Raw genomic sequence first — 10,441 nt, 5'->3', positions numbered from 1 at the left:
TGCCTCGTGTTGGCAGTTGGCACTTGGCATTGTCAGATTTGAAGGCGCATACCTGGCTACATCGCCGGTTTTGCTAACTAACTTGATCCCGTCCCCCGCGTACAAAATTATTCCAACGACTGCCAAGTGGCGTATGATTAATGAACGTTTCATTAGCGCTACTCGCATTACATGCACGGTTCGACCGGCCAAGGAGCAAAAGGAAGTATTTGCATTTCAGCAGGTTGCCGAACGTGATCACAATATTATCTCTTCATCAGCGACCAGTCCGGTTCTCCAGAAAAATGTGAAAAAATGCAAGAGCTTTTTGCTTGTACAGAGTCGGAATTTCTAAAGGGATGGATATTTTTAAAGTTACTGTTATAACCTTTAATTTCATCCTGAAGAACTGATGAGATATAATTTAATGATGCTTGAAAATATTTTTTTAGCATACATAAAAACTTTTGAATAATAAATAGCTACATATATGTATTTTAGATTTTTCATTCTCTAATAATGGCAGTACTAATATAGAAAAGTTTAAAATAGTAATTCACTAAAGTACTTTCCTTATCCAATATTTGATGCCTAGGTGCCAGGCACTCATTTTAGCCACATTTTAACGCATCTCTACATCTCTACTCACCCGTAGTTGGCCATGCTCAACTCCTTTTTGCAGGCTGCTCATGTAGTTGTTTTTCCTCGGGTACACGTCGTTGGGTGGATCAAGGGGAGGCAAACGTAGCTGGCGTTAACGAGTTACAATGATTTTCGTGCTAATTAAAATGTTTTTTGCAATCAGTTTACCGCATTAGCATTTCGTTTAGCAGCCGAGCAGGCACCTGCAACATAAATTACGTATACGCAGCGTTGCCGACAGTGCCAACGACGAAAACGACGAAAACGTTGCCGACAGTGCCAACGACGAAAACGTTGGCCAAAAGTCTTTTTACGTCGTCTAATGAACTCCCATATTTGCCAGCATAGTTTTGATCTCTTCTGTCACCTGTCTTCCCATCTTGGGCTCCATTTCCCTGCCAATCTGCATTTTATGGAGTAGCCTAATTAGATGTTTTAGACATTTTGGCAGCTACGGATGACTGGGATTGAACTCGTTAGTGGTTTTCAATTACATGTTTCCTGCCATTTTTCAACTGATGGATAGTCTTTTGTTATTTTTTAAAAAGCATGATAGTTAGATCGGTAGCTTATAGAGTTTCGTTTATCATTGAAACGTGTTAGAACGTGAAGTTTTCTTTTTTCCAAAATTTTGGTACTAGCGCCGTTAAGCGGTTTTCTCAGTGCATTCAACAAATATACACATACCACTCGTTTAATATCAAAATCCAACTTGACTAAACTGCTGCCACTTATGGCCCAATCTATGCGATGTTATACTCTCGAAAAATGGCTTACTCAATGCTCGGGGCACATGCCGTAACACGTGTTGCAAAGTTTTTAGCCAATTCGGATAAAGTTATATTTGGCCAACAATAAGCAAATGCGAGAAATGCTCTCAAGTATTTTCAGACGTCCTAATGCGAGGCATTTTATTGCTGGCACATACACACACACATGCGATTGTGCAACTCGCATGCTGGACACGTGTAAAAGTTCGGTTTTAAACACTTGCAAACAAAATGTTTTCGATTTTGAAGCGTTGCTCGCTTTTGTTTTATGAATCTCGGCTTCTCGGTCATGTGTGGCCCACAAAACGCACAGCACAAAAATCCCCAGAGCAGGCAAAAACTTTTAGTTTCGGATCGCCCACGTTTACTGTCAATAAAACTTTGCCTGATCCGGCAAAATAGAAGCAAAAATCCCTTTAAAGAAATATTGCGTTCACTGGGTGCGGGAAAACAGGATAGATTATGTTAGAGAAAACGGAATGGTGCGCTGGTCTTATAAAACATGCAAATGCAATGAAATTACATGTTACGTATACGCCCCTTGGTGCAGCCGGAAAATGTACGAAGAGAAACAGCAAAAGCAACAGCAACAGCAGAAAAAGCAAACTTCATACGCCAAAGGATTATGCAAAATTATGCTTAAAAAGGGAATCACGGAGCTAAGGGAGCGCAATGGGATAGGCAAAATCCACGCACATTAAATTAAAGTGCTTTCAATAAAGTCGAATCGTGACTTTGGCCCTAATGACGAGGACAAAGGACAAGCCGGCAAATCTCTCTTAGTGCTTGACAAATTGACTTGCAAATCTCTTTTTATTTTTTTATTCCCTATTATTATTATATCTTTGATTCGGTGCAAGTATTTCATAATTTTCGATGGGCGTAGCCGTAGCGGATGCCGCACTAAAAGCGCACTCAGCTCAAAGACAACCAGCGGAAATAGTTGGAGAAGCTGGCTGGCTAAAGAGTTTGTGCGACTGATACACTAAACGTTAAAGACAACTAAAACTTAATTCCCCGTGCAATATAAATGAAATGAATAACTCCCAAAATCCTTCGCGAATGTAAAATCTTTCCATAATACTTAAACTCACTTCAAAGTGTATAAAGAAAATGTAAACGATCAGTATCAATCAATTTCTTGCAGTGTGCGGAGTCCTGCGAGTACGTGCCATGGGCCAAACAAAACACGCGACCCAGACGAGTCATAAGCAGCTGAAAGGAGGATTTGGAAGGGGATGAGCAGGGGCTTGAGCCGTTTTGGTGGCCGACAATGACCCGAGACCGTGGGATTTGGCAGGGCGCAGGGCGCAGGGAGCAGGGGACAAGGGCCAAAAATGAAAGCCGCAGCCAGACGACCGCCATTTATAGCGAATGCATTCGGATTTTTCGGATTTGCGCACAAGATAATGTGCAGCACTATCCTTTCTGCCGCCCATCCCTCATCCCCCGACCTTTCCCATCTTTTGAGCACGATCCTTGGTTGCATGTGAGAGGGCTAAGCAGCAGCTCGAATGCAACGGAAATAGTTTTGTGTGAGATTTATTGCCACTCTGGAGAGTCATAAAACGGAAATTGTACACAAAATCCTTTCGGATGCTCGTTTAAGTTGCCAGCTGACCCACCTCCCTCCCCCCCTTTTCTCTGCGTGTATGGGTGAGCATTTTTATGTGTTGTGTCATTTTTGTTTACTCTGCTTTGCTGTTAGCTTGTCCAAATGTTTATGTAAGTCATCGCTTCGTTTATTCGATGCCATCCCATTTTGAAATTATATTTTTGTCCATTTTGTGGAAACACTTCTGATTTTCTGCTTTCTAAAAACTCTTTGCCCTGCAATTGCAGTTTATTTATTTTATTTACCACCCTTTGAGTGGGTCAAATGCATTGTCCACTAGAATTCTGCCCCCCAACTCCTCTGCCATAAATTTGCCCGGCTTTCGCAGAGACACAGATTAAAATGCCCACTTTGCTGAATTGGTTTAGAAGTAAAAAGGGAAAATCTGGAAAGCCCTTTGTCGAGCACAATATGGAAAAGTGCATTAAACTTTTAATAAGGAATTATTTTCATGGAGCTTAGTACTTCATTAGGAAACAGAACAGTCGACCTACAGTTTTTAATAAAGGCATTATTGGCGAATAGTTTAGATATTTAAGTAAATTGCGGTTTATAATAATAGAAAGCTATAGGTTAACAGTGTTTATATATATATATATATTCGGCTATATGTATTTTATTTTTAGTTATATTTTGGAAACTTCTGCATCTGCTATACAACTAGAACTAGAACTAGAATGTGGACAAAATAACACTTACCAATGCTGTAATAAAACATGAATAAACCGAATTGTGTGGGAATTGTAAATGCGATTGGTTTTTGAGTATCCTCTCTCGCCGTTCATTTGAATTTTGCTAGCGATGCAAAAGTTAAAATTCTTAGTTTCGTTCATTTCAATTCCAAATCAGTTTCACCTACCCATTCCTTTCTTCCGATCTCAAACAGTTTCGAGTAATTTGGCTGAAAACCAAAAACCCAGCCACCCAATCCCCGACTTCCCAGTCCTTAGAACCTTGTCTGGCAGTCGCTGGCTTTTTGATGACAACCCAAAGATATCGCTGGAAAAGTGGCTGGCCAAGTTACGCAGTGAAAACGGTTTTCTATGTCCACCGAGCCCATTACCATATATCTAACGGTGAACTTATAGAGCAAACCTATTTACCCCTCAGCTGCTGCAGCTCCTCCCCCTCATCGCTGGGCTCTTTTGTCATCTTGCGTAAACAGCAGAATTTTCTCGGATAAAGGCGAGCGATTTTGGGGGGATCAGGCGGCATGATGCCACCGTCTGGGTTAGAGACCCATTTGGGTGCTAACATGATTTTGCACCAGGAGTCTCGAGTCTCGAGTCTGGGCCTGGTCATTTCCATTTCCGTGGTTGACAACATTTTTGGCAAACGATTTTCTGCTTATTTGCCGCAAAGCAAAACCAATCGAAAGATGGCTAGTGATGGTAGAAAATATTGCTTTCGTTCTTGCCCTTCGAAGAATTGAACTAATAAATTAGTTGACAAATTAATTTCGTTTATTAACACATTTTTCTTATTATGCTACGATGGGATTGTATAATAATCTAATCTAATGACAATCTTTAGTTTGTTTACTATATTTAAGTTTGTTTTACCCCAGGTTATCCCCAGAATAGTAATAACAAGTTTATTTCGTCTGCGGATGCTTTTACCTGTCTGTTTAACCTATCTGCTTGGCCATCTCTAGCCAAATTCATTTATCTCCCTTTAATAGAGTTGGCCAGACCCGGCTGCTTAGCATCGCTGAGACAGAAGACCAAAGACCGAGGACTGAGGACTGAAACCGTGGAACGTTGAGCTGGCACTGCAGACAGCACGGCAGGATAATCATTTTTTCATAAAGTCATTATTGTTGTGGTTGCAGTTGGAGCCGTATTCGACCGCACCTCTTATCCTGCTTATCTGCTCCCCTGACAACTATTGTTCTCAAGTGTTTGTCGTTTGTGCGACTGTGGCAAGAGGAATGAAATTATGTTGCCGATGGCCAAGGCAGCCGCAGAAAACAATTTCCATTTAGTACATTTTCCTGCAAGTAAACACGTTCCTGTCGCTTCTCCAACTGCTTGGAAAATGAGGGATATTTAATTGAATTTCACATGTCAGAAATGATACAAAATCTTAATTTTCTTACTTATTTTCTTGCTTTTATTATTTATTATTGGTGAAATATAATTGGTTAATTATTTTTTAACATTTAATATTTCCTTGACTTTGTAACTAGCGCTTAAATAATTTAGTAAGAATAAAGTCGCTAGAATTGTTTGATAAATTACAATGTTTAAGTTATTTATGCTTGGGATACAAATTGTTTTTTTTAATTTAGAACTATTTCTAGGGTATAACACAACTGAATTGATATATTTTGTATTTGTTTGCCATCATTTTTCAGTGCGCTGTGGCACTTTGCGTTTGGCTTTCCACTTAGCATTTCGCTATTTTGCGCTGATGGAACTGGCGACAGCCCCAAAGTAAATGAGTAAAAATTGATGGGGACTGGGTGAGGGGAATTTACCATGGGAAAATGGCCATTAGAGGCTTTAGCATTGCTTTCTTTTCTGATTCAGACGTCCCTCTGTCAATTAACCGCGACCAGAAGGCTTAGCCTTCTATATCTACAAGGCTTAGCCTCCGAAATTAATTGATCGAGCCTCTCTGGCTGAGCAACCATATCACATTTCAGGCAATTAGGCAGGCGCTTAAACTCGCACTCCTCCTGAAACTAAATATTCATTTTGAGTCATTTGCCGCAGTCAAATTCTAATAGGGTCAACTGCAATAATATCATTAGGAAAATTAAACACGGTCCACGGCAAATCGAAAGGGGGTGGGGCTGCCACTGTGGGTTTGTAAATGAAATCTGAAGAGTGGATGTAGGGAAGGAGGGAGGCCGCAAAGTTTTAGCCGTCGAGCAACGACACCCGGCCAAGTCGAGCGTATTATGCCTAATTGGGCGCTGCCAGTACCAGGAAAAAGATGCTGGAGCACCTAGCTGTCGCCTGTTTTCCGCTTTTCCGCTTTCCTATCTCCCCCCGCCCCCATTCCTGTCGTCAGCGCCTTGGCTTTTGCACGTTTTGTCTACGCGAGTAATTAACTTTAATTGCGGCCATTAAAATAAATTGGCAGATACCTTTAAATATTGTTATTGTTGCATACTTAGACCGAGGGGAGGCATTTTCCTGAACGGAGGCGGACCATGTAACGCTTCATATTAGCACCGACAGAGGGCGACACCGCGTGGCCGAGAGATGGGCGGAAAATGGGGAAATTGACCCAACTGCGTTGCTGGAAAAATGAAATTAGAAATACGTCCTCTTGCCTTGGCCAGTGGAGTGCAGTTTTGTGGGGCACTTCGGGGTGCCATTAGGTTGTCAATTTTTAAATTCCTCAAGAATTAGACCAACAAATTTTATACTCTTCGCGTAAAAATACATAACTTTAAAACAGTGAACTAAATTTGGGAATATAGCCACAGAACACATTCAACTGAACCATTCATTTTTGTTCTCTGCAAGGCCATTTCTGAAATACTATTTTTCGTGGGTCCAAGTTGCCTTCGAGCTTCTTTATCACTGCACACTTGCAATGACAATCGCATTCTGAAATTGAATATGTATGAGCCTGTTGTGCTCTCAAATGTCAAATATTTGGTCCTACGCGATGATGGCTTTGCATTCCGCTTCACTTGGCTGAAATGCAAAATATATTCTATGTTCACTTTTTGGCTTCGGTCTTCTTTCATACTTTTTCGTGTGCAGGGCATCAAATGACATAGACAGGGCTGGAAAATGGGAACAAATTGCCAACGCAAAACTTCTTTAATTTTGTTGAAACGCTGTGAGCGAAGACTCGGGTCGGTAGACAGTATGAAAAACTAAAAATGTTTGGCCTACGGCAATAAATGTCAAACAAAGTTTTCCGCGCAGTTTTTTCAATTAGAAAAATTCATGTAATCCATTTTTCCCGCGCTGAATGCGAAATGCTCTTTTCGTTTGCTGAGAAAACTAAAAGTGTATAAATGAGTTTTAAAAACGGTTATTCTTTTTTAGGGAAAGACGATTACAGTTTTTACAAATACTTTATAATTGCATGGAGTAGTAGTTGCTGGAAGTGCATTTTCTTAAAGGGAATAATTTGTAAATATAATTTAGTGTTTCTTTTTCACTTCATTGTTTTAACATTTTTGCAATATTCTTTTAGCTTTATTTTCCATGAGAACACCTTAAATATAATCAAATATTTTTCATAAGTGCGTAATTTTTTATGATTAGAGTTATCTTTAAAAGGCAAGGCATCGAGAATTATTACAATTATGCACAATCAAAATAAGATACCTTTTAGGGAGAGTGTATATTCACAAAAATTTGAGGGGAAAGCCCCGAAAATAGTTTCGTTTGTACATATATGTAGTGAGAATCCGCTGTGCCACAGCAGACCCGTGCACACATATTTAAATATATATGCACATACATGTGCAGTGGGACATTAGAGCGGCAAAGGACATGGAAACAACTGAAAGCCAAAAACAAAGGCCAAGTTGGCCCCACGGGGAACCAGCGAATGATATATCAGTCGCCGAGCACTTTGATATATAGAATCTTGGAGGCGAATTGGAATCTCAGCCATTATTTGTTTTGGTCCCAGACAAAGCCAAGGGAAAGGTAGCCAGTGAGCTGCAAAAAACAAATAGGAATGTGAATTTACATTCGAATGGATATTGGTATTGGTTGGTATTGCGCAGCGCACGCACAAAATTCGCCGTTCGATGGCAAACTTCCGTTTCCGCTTTTAGTTTTCACCAGTTGGCCAAGTGAAGAGCCGCAGGCGTTAACTTGATATTTACTTTGTTGCTGTTTACCTATACCGCCCAGCCGCCGCCCATCAAAGTTTCTTGGCTTACTTCCGTCCGGTGTCCGCTGTCCGCTGTCCGTGTCCGTTTGTCCGGCTGTCCGTCAGTTGTCCGTGCCCTTCGTCCCGCCGGCCAATGCGTCCATCAAACTTACAGAGAAGCCCCGGACCACGCTTGACCGGGAAACTACTCGCCATCCGCATCACCATCGCCATTGCTCGGAAAATGTTTTCGTTGATGAAAAAACTTTGCCTGCCTTCAACACTTCTCAACTTTTGCGTAGTTTACCCAGTCTCTTGTCTCGTGTCCCTTGGTGATTCGTATATATATGTATGTGTATATGTGTGGATTTGTATATATGCCTATCCGATTCTGTTTTCTTGACCAGCCATGACCACAGCTCGTTTCATCATTCGGTGTTAATTGTTTTCGTTTTCATCACAAAACATACATCGAAGGGCCATTAATGGGTCGCCGCCCAGAACGAATACGTAGTGTTGATCGTCTCCTCTCGTTTGGCGCCACCAATAAACTGGAGATGGACTTCCGATGGCTCTTAAGCGGGATGCACTGTGCAAAACAAGCAATTACTGGGGAAAGTGTTGACATCGAATGATTCCAAAATTTTTAAGATACGCTATTTACGAGTTGTGTTTTCATCTACAGTGTACAAAATTATACAAACTTTATCTACCTTAATACGAAAATTAATTTAATCTTGTTTGCAGTTTAAACTTAAACGACAATTATTCAAATACAAATACAAGCTCTTGAACTGAATAGTGGGGTCAATATTGATGTATTAACCCTTCAGACTTCCTTCAGTGTGCTATTCCTAATAACATGTCCAGTGTGTCTGTGTGTTTGTACGGAGAGCACAAATGCGCTTAATCACTTCTAGGATAGTCGCATTCGGAGTAGCAGGAAAATAGGGTCAGTCACCAAGTAACCGAATAACCAAAGACGGACCGAATGGGGAAAGAAAATCCCTTCGAACCAAGACGATGATGATGATGAGCTGGGAACCAGCCGCATATACGAACTTCTAACTGAAGATTGTGAAACTATGCGCATAGAAATTGAGAGAGACACTAATTGCTTTTCTTTCCAACCAACTCTTTTCTTTTCTAATTACTATATGCATGTGAGAGGGGCAGACTGCTGGCGACTGTCGGCACACATTCTCCTAAGTAGGAAAATGATAGTTTGAATGCTTTCTACGATGGGGCAAAATGGTAAAATGGCCAAGGGGTTGCAATGGGATGGGATGTGATGGGATGGCACGCAGACAACGACTTGGACGCATTTAAAGCACATAATTCGGTTTTGATTATGTTTTGGTCTTAGTCGTGGCTCGTGGCTCGTACTTCTACTGCCATTGCCGGCGCACTTCAGAAGTTAGCAACTTCATTATGGCTAAAACCCAAATGTGTTGATATTGCGGTCGGGTTTGAATGGGACTGCTGGATGGTCGTTGTTCGGTGGTCCTCGGTGTCCCCGTTTCAGGTTCCCGGGATTTTGGCCAAATGAGTGGGCCACTGCCACTGTGCTTGTGCGCAAATATAAGCGTTTGTGATTATTTGCGGCTTAAGCCATGTTTACCGGCAGATAGCTGGAGTCCGTTCTGAAAGAGTTTTACTTCGACCGCCATCCAATCATAATCACTGAAAAAAAGACATAAAATCATTAATTGTGTACTTTTCAATATACATAGAAAACCGAATATATTTTAAACCTTTTAAAGTAAACCTATAGAAGTAAAACAGATTTGTCAATTGAACTGAATTAATTTATTTAAAATTTGTTTTGACAGTCTCATTTTCGTGCAGTGCACATTCATGAAAAAGCCACAATGAATCTGTCAAAATGGCAGCACGAAACGGCCAGACCCATACGAATCATGGAAATGGAACTTCTTTGTATGATGGCCGAACTGATTCGTTTGCCATTGAAAAGGGTTAGGAACGGTTTTGATGTGCCAGATTACCATTCAGATTTTCGACAACTTACTTCTGCCCAAAAAGCTAGCTTTGGCTACATAATTGTTAAATTCAAGCTGGTAGCAAAATCTGTTGCTTTTGGAAAAGCTTAGAAACCACACTTAAGCCTACAAGTTGATGTATATTCTACTTATTATCTTACCTCTTATACAAACGTTACTGTATTCCAAGGGAACTTTTTTCCCGTTTTCTTCATTCATTTTTTTCTTTGACAGTCACATAATTTAAGCTGTTTATGAAGAGCCTCTCCTATAAATTATGTACTAAAAGCCAAAGCGCAAATCAGCACATCATTTTGGTTACACGTGGCTCTCCGAGCATGGAAATTCCCCTTGAGATCGCAAAGGTCTCAAAACGGAAGTGCGTGAAAGTCGCACAGGAAATCGGCGAAAACAAAAAGTACCGAAATACGAAAAAAAAGGTTTGGCCCATTATTGTGCGGGAAAAAATATGTAACAGAAGCCAAAGTCGCCGGCATCTGCTAAATGAAAAGCTGTCATAGGCGTGGGAACTTGCGCTGCGGGGGCAAAGACATGAAGCTGGGGAAAAAGGGGGTCTTGACTTGTGGGAGCTGATTTCCCAGCGCACAAAAAAAGGGGTAGCGTAGGTACAACTGTAATAA

Source organism: Drosophila yakuba, chromosome 3R (genome assembly GCF_016746365.2).
Source record: "Drosophila yakuba strain Tai18E2 chromosome 3R, Prin_Dyak_Tai18E2_2.1, whole genome shotgun sequence".
Classification (NCBI taxonomy): Eukaryota; Metazoa; Arthropoda; class Insecta; order Diptera; family Drosophilidae; genus Drosophila; species Drosophila yakuba.
Note: the sequence above shows the minus strand (reverse complement) of the source record.